The following is a 12,763-nucleotide window of genomic DNA, read 5'->3' on the forward strand; positions in this document are numbered from 1 at the left end:
TTTCCGTGGGTAATCCGTAGGTAATGTTGATTTACCTACGGATTTTGTCCGTAGATAAATTGGATTTTTCTTGTAGTGATATATAATTAATTTTTGAAAATAATTTTCTAAGTTTTTTCCCTTTGTAAATTTAAAATTTATAGGTTATTTTCACTTTAATTACATACTAACATTAATTTTTCTTTACACAATTATATTAATCATTAACGGAATTTAAATAAAATTTACAAAATTAAAATGTTTCTATTAAGGTTGTAGTATTGTTTTTTATTGTATTAAAAATAAAATATCTCAATAGTTATTATACTAAACCGATTATTTATTAAAAAACTTGTATGAAATTATAATCTCTTCTTATTCTTGCAATTAAGTGAACCTTAAATCAATCATTATGAATTCACGAGATATCAATTCTTAATATTCAAAATTTCATGCAATGAAATATAAAATTCAAGATTGTAAACAAGAACATGAAAACATAAGAGAGAGAAAAATACAAGAAAGATTCTTAAATCTTCAAATATGCCTAATAATTTTCTTAGGTAAGTCGGAGAGAGGTACAGGGAGAGTTGGGCCTTGATTAAGAAGTATAAGACCCAAAACACTAAATACAATTAAGAAAAAAGTTCTAACCAAACTCTAGATATGTTGTTGTAACCCGTTTCATATTTAGTGATTTTTGACTCCTATCTAGAAGATACTAGAGATATCTAGAAAATATAGGTAATTCCTCAAATTTTGTTACATATTGTCCAATTAACATTTATCCTTGTTCCAATTGAAGAAATTTAGTTTTTTTTTAAGTTCCTTAGACTCAACGAAAGTACTTGTCCAAGAAAGAGATTTTGAAATTTGAAATTCTCCCAAGTTAAGGGAGTCCCTAGTTACACAAGATGTTCCTTAGCTTCCTTCCACCAACTTTTAACTTCATTCTTGAGCATGAAGGTGTTGACCTTAAAGATCAAAGCTTCATTTGATGTTTCCAAATTTTATATTGAAGACTGAAAGACACTGTCTAGGTAAATTTTTATGTACTTGTGTTTGTTTCTTTCCAAATTATGATCCAAGTCTTCTCCGAGAACTACTTTGATTTTCAAAGCTGATAAGTATTTTTAACTGATTGTTTTATCGTATCAACAGGTTAAAATTACTTAAAATCTTCTTCTATTTTTAAAAGACCTTATTTGTAAAATTGTTACTCTCTGTTTAGTAAAATTAACAAGTTATTTCCAAATATGAATCTATTTAAAAGTTGTTGATTTCTTTTATTAAGATAAATCAGTTTGTCATTTTGAGAAAATAACAATGAATCTAATTGTTTTTCTGTTCTTATTACAGAATTGCTTTAAATGATTAAACTATTTTTATCTTTAATATAAAACTTATAAAAAATGTTTATTTGTACATTTCAAGCTACGAAAAATTATAAAAGAGAACATATTGTTTTGATTTTGAAATCTTGGAGAAAGTCTTTTCTATTCTTGGATCATTTTTGTGTTGAAAAGTTGCATAGCATATGAGTTTGCACAATACTGGTGTTACTTGTTGTTTCTCATGTGCTATCAATCTTTTTTCTACATCTTCAAGTTTATGGTTAAGCAGATTCAAATAGTGTTTATGTTAATTTGTAGTGGGTTGTTTTGTGTGTATGAGTAAAAGCTCTTGTAGGTTCAAGAACTATTCTCTTGATTGTATAACTTTGTTACCCTTGTGTTTAGTGAATTCTTATAGCTAGTTTGGCTGAGGTTTGGATGTAGCTCTTGTGGTAAGAGTGGACCAGTATAAAAGGTCTGTATTTCTCCCTATCCCTATCTTTACTGTTTCAATTCATTGCATATTTGATATTCACTGTATTTCAATTGATTGAATTAATATAAACCTATTTTATATCTCTTTTATAATCGGTTGAACAGAATAATCAATCAATTGATTTTATCATAATTTTCAATCTGACTTCTAGTTTTGCAAAAATCTTTTGAAAAAAATTCATCCCCTTCTTGTTTCTGTTTTCTGCCACCTATTCTAACATAAGGTAGCATAGGAAACCTTATTCTCCTTTGTACAAAGGGCTACTCAAATATGTCTTCTATACCTTGGAGGCAAGCTTCAACTACTATAAAATCATACTCTCCACAGAACTAGGATGATAACTTCTTTCTAGACTCCGAGAATCCAATATTAGTGCCCGTTAGCCTAGAGGTTGCAGTCTCATCATTCTCATGATTGACTCCCCTAATGAGATGGGCTACCATCTATCAAATTTGTGGTTGCTCGAGCTTGTTTAGTATTGACCATCATTTCTATGGTCTCTCTATCAAACTCTTGAGAGACATAGAAGGCATTTTATTTTCTAGCACGTCTAGCAATAATCTTCAACCAACATTTTCACATATTGAGTTGATCAAGCTCAATATACAGTTTAATACAAAGTTGGAAATACATTACTAAAGAGGAAATCACATTGTCCAGAGTCCAAAGGAAGAACTTGCTCTAATACCATAAATCTAACACCCTAAAAAAAGTTTAAGCATAACATAAATAATAAATGTGTGAGTGATAAAATTTAAATTAACGAACATTTACATAACATAATATTTTTTATACATTGATATTCTTAAATCAACATACCAAGAAAAAACAAAAGTTAATCCATATAATTTATACATAAGAATTTATAAAGGAATACAAAGATCTTTAAAAAAAAGTTTACAAAAAAGATAACTAAACAATTCATTGCATGAAACTTAAAAGTTGCTTCATACTTTACACTATCTAATTTAGTTTTAGACATTTTCATCTAGAATATGTAAAACTACGTGAGATTATATTCTAAAACTACGTGAGATTAAATGAAATAGTTAAAGTAAATAATTATTATCAACATTTCATACGTTAGTATTTAAGTAAGTAAATCTAACTGTGCATTTTTTTCCAATTGCTACAAGAGAAAATTGAACTGAGGCTCCATACAGAGAATCCACAACCGCTACATCAAAAAAATTGTAATCATATTATAAATATTCTTATTCTTCTTCTTATTATTATTATAATTATTATTATGATTCATAATAATAATATTATTATTAATATTATTATTACTATTAATATTAATATTAATAATAATAATAATATAATATTATTTAAGATAATATTAATATTAATAATAATGAGTAATATATAACTTCTCTAACTATTAAAAAAGATTATTCTTTTTATAACTATTGTAACTATTTTTTTTTTGTGTATTTTTGGTGTACATACTATGTTACCAAGTATACCCTTATTAATATAATTTATTTTATTATTTTATCATTTATATTTTGTAACTTTTTTAAATTTAATTAACTATTTACAATAAAAAATTATCTATAATAAAATTATTAAAATTATTTATATTTTAATTATTTTTATGAACATATTTATTTTATAAAATTTAATAAAAAAATTATTTTTATAATTACGATAATTATTTTTAACTTTTGCGATCTTAATAAAAAATAGATACACATGTGTACTCATGTGTTTTCCATAGTGTATATAACGAGAATTTACATTCAATATTTTTGTTTTACTCTTAATTATTTTATATTCTGGTGGTTACATTCAAATATATATAATTAACTTACGTAAATATTTACGAAAAAAATATTCTTTTATTAAATTAAAAAAAATAGACTTACATGCGTGTATGCTAATGTGTTTTAGGATTTTTATTATTTGTTATTAATAATATTTAATATTATTAATTTCCTTCATAAATAAATATTTTTATTATTAAAATATTAATAATACTATAAATATTATTAGTATTATTAATTTTTTTAATTTCTTAATATTATTAATAAAAAATTAGTATTAATAGTATTAATAATATTTATATTAATAATATTATTAATATATTAATATTATAATAATATATAATATTATTAATATTGTTAATATTATTAATATTGTTAATATTATTAATATTTGTTAGTATTATAAATATTTTAATATTGTAAATATTTTTAATGTTGTAAATTTTTTAATATTTTTAATATTTTTAATGTTGTAAATTTTTTAATATTGTAAATATTTTTAATATTGTAATATTGTAAATATTTTTAATATTGTAAATATTTTTAATATTTTTAATATTAATAATACTATTAATATTATATATATATATATATATATTTTTAATGTTGTTAATATTATAAATTATTATTATAATAATATAAATATAAATATTAATATTATTGCATATCTTAATATTATTACAAATCTTAATAAAAATATTAATATTAATAGTAATATTAAATTTACCTATCAATACTGATTCATGGGTAATGTAAAATTTATTTACAGATAAAGATTTGTGAATAAGAATTTGTAGGTAATGTTTAATTTATCTACGATTTTAGATCCGTGTGTAATAATATGTAGGTAATGCAAAATTTTCCTACACATAGGTAATAATCCATAGATAATGCTAAATTTACTTATAGATTTAGATATGTGAATAATAATCCGTTGATAAATCTAATTGTTTTTTAGTATTAATTTTTACCTCGAGCTAAAAGTTAACAATGTGAAAAAACAAATGAATGAATCTTATTTAATATTCTTATAGTCATTCTGTTAAAGGAGAAATTAACTTAAGGATAATATTAAAGATGTGGATTCAAGTAGTATTCAAGTAGTAGAGATTGAAATACTCTAGGTAATAGTATATGTCTCAAGAAAAACATGATATATTGACTTGATGATATTTATGGGATGTTTCTTTTGATAAAAGAAAATGTATTGTATTATTGGTATTGCTTCAGAGACTATTAACATTCTATCTAAAAAGGTTCGAGGAGGTAATGTGGCGTACAAAGTTGATATTCATAAAGCCTTTGATACGCTGAGTTGGAAGTTTTTATTATTAGTTTCGACACACTTTGGTTTTCACCCCTCGTTTGTCAGTTGGATTAGTACTATTCTCCGATCTGCTATGCTTTCTATCAAAATAAATGTCAGTCTGATGAATTTTTTTTCCTTGTAGTAGAGGGCTTAGACAAGGTTTTTCTGTCTTGCAGAGGAAGTTCTCATTAGAGGTCTTTCTAAACTTGTAAATGATAAGAAGATTCTACATATGGCTGGTTCGCAAGGTTTTCTCACTCCCTCTCATGTTTTGTATGTTGATGATATTTTTGTTTTCTGTAGGGCATATAATGAGTCTCTTAGAAATTTGAGTACTTTTCTTAAAATATATAGTGATTTCTCGATTCAATATGTTAACAATTCTAAGATTAGTTTTTTCACCATGGATAATTCTACAAGATTTGTCACCAAAATTCAACGTATTCTTTCTTGTAGTCATGATTCTTTGTCTTTCAATTATTTAGGAGTGCCTATCTTTTTTGGTGCTCCAAAGAGTCGTTTTCTACAATCTTTGGTGGATAAAGTCAAATTGAAGCTAGCATCTTGGAAAGGTAAATCTCTTAGCATGATGGGTCGGATTCAGTTGGTCAATATGGTGATTACGAGAATTTTATCCTATAGCTTTAATTTGTATAAATGACATGTTTCTCTTCTTAAGCAAGTTTAGCAGTGGTGTCAAAATTTTATATGGACTGGCGATATTCTGAAGAAAGGCATAGCTACTGTTAATTGGGCTACGATTTGTTCTCCCCTTGAGAATGGAGGTTTGAAGATTATTAACCTTCACCATGAAAATAATGCATGTTCCTGCCGGTTGACTCGAAACACCTTCGTACGTCCACGTCACGCTCACGTTTAGAGTCCTTGCGTTCGCGTATGCTTTTCGTGGAACACCTGAAACACAAAGACAATGGGCGCCCTATCGGTCGTTTGCACTCTGACGCTCAAGTCAGTACTAGGGCTAGGAAACACCAAAAACTGTATACTCTTGCTCTTGTGTGTGTGTAACAATGCAAGAGGATTCTCACCTCGCCAAGTTTGTTAACTTACTATTTATACACTAAAAACTAGGGTTTCCTGTTTACCTGAAATTGGCCTTTCTGATGGGCGGGCCCAACACTATTGTTACCTTACTCTTAGGGCAACCTAGCGCGTGGGGTCCCTAACTGGAGTGCGACCTCTGATGGGATGACCACCTGGATGCCTCCTCGTGCACCTGATCTCTAGGATCACCCACCTCTGAGAGTGCCCTAACTGTTCACGTGCCATGCATACAACTCACCCCTGATCATGGCCCTTGTTGGCCATATCCTTCCAGTGGCTTTTATACTTTGTGTCACGCCTGAATGTGTCGTCCACTCTATATGCATGGGCACTCGTGATCTAGGCTTCTCCCTTAATGATAACTAGTGTGTGATCTGGGATTCACTTCTCGTGGCCCATCTCTATTGTTTGGGTCTCTGAGGCCCGGTCTCTCCACACTGTTTAGTGGCAAGTCGGTACATCCCGATAACCGATGTCTGACCACTCTCGGCTCCTTGGCGCACGTGCTTTGCGAGGTACTGACCCGCGCTGCTCGTGGGACCCGCTTACGTGGCACCAACATTACCAGTGGTTAGTGAACGCCGGGGTCTGGTCGGTACAATGCATATCTTCTTAAACTTGCCTGGAACTTTGCTTATAGCAACAAGTCTTGATCTTTGCTCTTGAAAGCCAGGGTTCTTAAATCAAAAGACGAGTTTAAAAAGGTTTACAGATCCTCATCTCTTTGGCCTGGAATTAAGCAGTTTTATTCTACTATACTTGATAATACTTCTTAGACTATTGATATAGTTTTTTTTTATTAATTTCTGGAATGATAAATGATGTTCTACAACTTCTTTAGCACATATTGCAGGGTTATCTAATGTGTTCATCAAGAGTGATCAAGTGCTTTGAAGAATCCAAATCCAAGGTGTTTGATGAAAGGCTGGTGTTGCTGCTGTGTGTGGGTGGGATCTGGGTAGATTAAAGTGTGATCCACTCTTTTGTGGAATCTAAAACAGATGTGAATTAATTTTTTTTTTAAATTATATGCTTTTCCAACAAAGTGAAAAACAACTTGTTGTTTTGTCGAATCAACCGATTGTTTTGTTCTTAGATGTTTTGAAAAAGGTTGAAAGCTGTTTGACTTGGTTGACTAAACTATCAAACCAAATCAATCAGTTATTTTGTGGTTTCAACCGATTGTTTCTTTGAAAATCCTAACAAAATTTTGTTTTTGATTGGTGAATCTATTTTAAATGATTTCTAACTGAATACGCTCAATCATTAAATGTTTTGACCAATCTTTGGAAAATATAAATAGTTTGTTATATGTTTCTAAAGAGTAAGAAACAGTTTTGAGAAATTCAGTTTGACATATTTGATCTCAAGTTTTCAAGATTCACATCAAGCTTTGGATTTTCAAGAGAGAGTGGAATAAGATTGCAATTGTATTCTTTTTAGATTGTTCTTTGATCAGGTGTAATCCTTTCTCCATCTTCGGTATTTTTGTTGTTGTATTGCCAATGAGTGTTGTATGTTCTTGAGGTGTTCAAGATCAATACTCTTGGTGTGGTTTGCCAAAGGTAGTGTGTTTCTTGAGGGGTTCAAGGTCACTACTTTGGTGTGTGGTGTTTTGTAATCTGGTTTGATTGCTTAGTGGATTACCCAATGGTTTCTGGGAACTTGATGTAGCTCTTGTTGTAAGAGTGAACCAGTATAAACTGTTTGTGTGCATTTCTCTTTCTCTTAACTCCTTTAAATTCTGTTTTTAAGCTGTTTAAGTTTTATCTGGTATAAACAACAGATTGATTCGAAGAAACAACCGATTGTTTTTTTGTGTTTTGCTTTAAAACAGTTTGTGTTCTTGGCTAACTTGATTCCTCTTATGGATTTCTACACAGAATTTCATTGAACCTTCAAAAGTTTTTGAAAATCTCTTATAAACAATTCACCCCCTCTTGTTTAAGGCCATATATTCTAACATAATGGTGTTAACATTTCGGATGTAGTCTCTTAGTTGGATAGGTTGTGATTGGAATATCCTTTGTCTTTACAACAGATGCCTCATCTTTTTAGTCATATCATGGTTAAGGCGGAACAGGATATTCCTAATTGGACTTTATAGGAGTTTGTTCGGTTTACTCTTAAATCAGCTAAGACTTTTTTCTTGGAACCGGGAGTTCCCTGTGGTTGGGGTTAGTTTATTTGGTCTTCATATATCCCGCCTTAAAAAACCCTTGTCCTTTGGAAAGTTTTTCATGGGCGGCTTCCTACAGATCGGCATATCCAAAGTAAAGGTTTGCATATTTGTTCTATGTGTACGTTTTGTGAAAAGAATGAGGAATCTATTCAACATTTATTTTTTGAATGCCCTAATGCTTTATATATTTGAAGTTGGGTTCGAAATTTTTTTCCTACTTCTCATTTCTCTAATAAGGATGATCTTCTTTCTTTTATTAAGAGTGATGGTAGTTCTTTGGTTAAATTGATTAAGCTTGTTGTGATAACCTTTTCTATTTGGATGCTATGACGTATGAGGAATTATGCTTATTTTCAGGATAAGATTGAGGTTTCTAGGGCTATTTCAGTTATTAAAGATTTAATTTGTCTAGTGGGAAAGTCATCTAAAGCTTCAATGAAGAATGATATGATGGATTTTAGTGTGATTAAATTTTTTGGTATTAATACTCGTACTAGTAAAGTTCTTCGTCCTCTTCCTGTTAGATGGAAGTTTCCTTCACCAGGCTGGGTTAAAATTAGCACTGATGGGGCTGTTAGGGGATATCCAAGTCTTGCCACTTGTGGAGGTATTTTCCGAGGGCGTATGGGGGAGTTTATTGGAGTCTTCTTTGCGTTTCTTGACATTAAGACTGCTCTGGTTGCTGAATATTATGGAGTTATGTATGCTTTGGAGGAAGCTCAAAAGATTGGACTTACTAATGTCTGGCTGGAATGTGATTCTGCGTTGATTTGTGCTACGTTTATTGCTAGGACAAATGTTCCTTGGATGCTTCGTAATCGATGAAATACTTGTCTTAATTACTATGGAAAAATCAAGTTTAAGGTTTCTCATATTTTCCGTGAAGGGAATGAGTGTGTTGATAAGTTGGCTAATTTATAACTTATTCATAGAGAGTCATTTCATTGGTATACTAGGCTTCTATCTAATATGTTCTTAAAATTCTTTATGAATAGGTATAGTCTACCTATGTATCGTTTTTGTTAATCTGATGAGTTTTGGTTTAGTCCTCCTATATTTTTGTATTTTATTTTCTTCTTTTAATAATACTTTTTTCATGTGATGACAAATGATTGTTGTTACTTGAGGTGTCAGCCTAACTGAGATGTCAAGTTGCATAGTGATGTCTAACATGGAAGCTTTTATTAAAAGAAAATGTAAAGATTGTTGAAGCACGACAAATCAAGGAAATACTTATTATAATCATCAAATGCCAACTTATATTCCAGCCACATGTCACATAATGAAGGCAATGTTACAACTTTTTAGGCATGAATTGATTCCACACAACAATATTATATATTGTGGAAAAATATTTTCTTCTTGTATATTGTAGGAAAAATATTTTCTCAAGAAGAGTAGACATAATTGTAAGCAATCAACACAATGATTAAGGAAATTGAATGCATTTTGTATTTCCTCACGAGCCTTATCTATCTCTTGTTTTTATATAAGGTTTTCTACTTATCCTTAATTTATTGGATTAAACGTTCACTAGACCAAAAGTTATAACTGATAATCTGAGTGTAATTCTTTCTCCTTAAGAGCATAACAATCAAAGCACCATAATTTAATTGTGATTTGATCCATCCAACCTAGTTGTACAACCTACAACAATCTCCCCCTAAATAATTGCTCTACTAGGAATCAAACTTGTGACATTCGCTTTAATACCAATTGTTAGATCAAGTGTTTACAACTAGGCCAAAATTTATAATTGATAGTCAGGGTGTGTACTAGTTGGACGTGTTCGGGGCCCGACCTGAGCACTTATGCCTATAATTCTGGCTCGATTAGTTTAAGAAGGTAAATACTTAACTCGGCTTAAAGCAATAATAGGACCAATGATGCATTAATAAGGCAACAACAAAAATAAAAACAACTGATGTGTAACCGAATCAGTTAGGCATACATATTTATCCTAAGTCCAACGAAAATAAACAGTCAGAGATAATGCTCTGCCTATACCCCTAAAATAAAGAGGATATATTAATATAATATCTTTAAGGTTGTTAACTTCTAAATGGAGGATCTACGAGTACTATAAAAGGGCCTCAAGACCCTGAACAAAGGTAAGTGTTATTCCATACACTACACACTATACTCATTCATATGCTGTCATTGACTTGATCGTTGGAATCTTGTGAATAGGTGGAACTCCCCTCACTGCAGACTTAAAGCATCTCACAGCAACACCAACAAAAAGTTAGCTCAGAATCCCCCTCTGGGACTCGACCCAAGTCAGCCAGCGAGAACCGGGTGCAACTCCTTTTTACTTGAGAGTATAATATTTCAAATGCCACGATTCAATTGTAACTTGACTCACCTGATTTTTCTCATAAAAGATATGATACCACCTAATACATAATTCCGTTGTATTCTAATTTCCATTTAAATTTGTATTTTATTCTTTCTTTAATTTTAGTTTTTTAAGTCCAAACTCAATCAAATATTGACGTTCGGATGCTGTTCATTATTTATACTATTAAATTACTTAAAGCACATGTTAATGTTAGGGTAATAATATTTTATTTTAATCCATAAATCTATTTGGGATTTTTTTGTTTAAATAATTGTCATTATGAATAAAAATCATAAATTGAAAGTTGATAAGTGCAAACATCTTTAAAGAATCTATAATCAAGTTATTTGTTCATAAGTGGAAATTAATATTTTTAATGAAATAATATAATTTATTTTTTACTTAAAATACTGAGAAAAAAAATTATCAATAAAAGAAACGTGAATCCAATCAATATAAATTTATTAAAAAATCCACTTCAATTTTGAGGAACATACTCAAGATTGTGAATCATGTTAAAATAATTTCTTTAAACAACTTTTTAAAGTCCTCTAGAATATAACTGAGTAGTGACTCTCGACAAATGCACATTTTTCCCACTTTCAAGGTACGTGGAGAGTCTTTAACATATAAATTTTTTAAAAGATAGAAAAGTAAGAATATCTTAGTATATAAACTTTTTAAAGTAAAGAAAACTAGAAAATATGTGACTTATTATCTTTTCAATGCTAAAAATAAAGTTTTATTATCTTCACAAAAATTTGCATAAGTGGATAATAACAGTAAAAAGTGTAGACTAAGAAAATTTGAACACAAGTAAATGTAAAACATAAGTGGAGTTAGTTAGCATGGGCATGCATAGCAGAAGGACTGATGAGGAAGCCATCCTGCTTTAAATTCTCTAATTGTTAATTAAGAACTAAATCTCTGTAAAGTAAACATCTTTTACTGCATAATCCAGTTCAGTCTGACGTGTCAAAGTAGTCTCATGTTATTTGCGACATGAGTACAGCTGTTACTCGAGCCTTAAAAACCTTAAACTTTGCTTCTTATGCTTCTACCTCCAAACCAAATCAAATTGATGTAATAAGTTTTGAAAATATATTATATAAGAGATATTAAATACTATTTTAATTATTCATTAAAGTATATTAACATATGCACCAAAAGTGTCAGTTATAGAGATAAAATATATGAAGCTGCACGTGGGCGGCTACCTTCATGTATATAAAATTGAATTATAACCAGTGCTTTCATCGTGATTACAAAGTAAGTCCTTTTTATTATCATTTTAATTAATTTCCAAGTAGCACTTTCTTTTCAGAAAAATATCCTCATAGTGCTTCAGTAATAAATTAATAATGATAATAATAGTGCTAAGTTTATTCAAGAAGTTATTTATATTAGCTATTTAAAGTTATAGTGGTTGTATACCAAAGAGGTCGATATGTCCGAGTGGTTAAGGAGACAGACTTGAAATCTGTTGGGCTTCGCCCGCGCAGGTTCGAACCCTGCTGTCGACGAATTTTGAAATTTAGACAATTTTTTTCTATAAAGACAAATAAAGAGAATAATTATATTAGGAATGATTTTAAAATGGGGAAAGTTTTATGATTTTTTAGTGCAAAACATATATTTTTTAAAATCAATTTTTTTATAAAACAATAAAGAGAATAATATATTAATAGTACTTTTCAAAACTATGTCATTGGTTAAGATATTAGTTTAAGGTTTGATAGTAATTTTAAATATTAATACTCAATTTCATTCATTCGTATAATTAATAAAAGATAAAAATTTATTATAAAAGTACTAAAATATATTTGTATATGTGAATATGACGATTTTGTTTTCTTTATTGAAATTTAATTGTTGATATTTTTGTTGTGTTCATGTTTTCATCTTAGCATCTTCTTTTATTATCGCAGTCGCGATTTTTATGTCTTTTGTGTTTTTATTCACTTCCCACATTGTTGTTTTGAACAAAGTGAGTGAGATAATAAGAATTTATGAGGTTTTCTTATTATATCTTGGATTTAAGTGCATTATTGAATGATGTGTCTGAGTTTGTGACGGTAGGAGGTGGGATGTTTCTGCTAGTCTTGTGAGGAATTTGTATGTCATACCTTTCTATATGTCGATGCTTTGGATTTTGCTTATACTGTTCATGTTTTATGGAGTGTTAGTTAGCAAAGTAAGTATTCAAGAAAGGACCTTGCATCCTAATCATTATTGCATCCATGATTACAACCAAAGAGAGGATGGGTATTATTATCGGAACATTATTG

General features: G+C 29.6%; 1 non-coding gene across 1 annotated transcript; it reads left to right on the forward strand.

Moving 5' to 3' along the window:
* Nucleotides 1-11,916: 11,916 nt before the first annotated feature.
* Nucleotides 11,917-11,998, forward strand: TRNAS-UGA (transfer RNA serine (anticodon UGA)). The gene has a single exon. It is a non-coding gene; the product is annotated as a tRNA-Ser (tRNA).
* Nucleotides 11,999-12,763: the final 765 nt, after the last annotated feature.

Source organism: Phaseolus vulgaris, chromosome 1 (genome assembly GCF_000499845.2).
Source record: "Phaseolus vulgaris cultivar G19833 chromosome 1, P. vulgaris v2.0, whole genome shotgun sequence".
Lineage (NCBI taxonomy): Eukaryota > Viridiplantae > Streptophyta > Magnoliopsida > Fabales > Fabaceae > Phaseolus > Phaseolus vulgaris.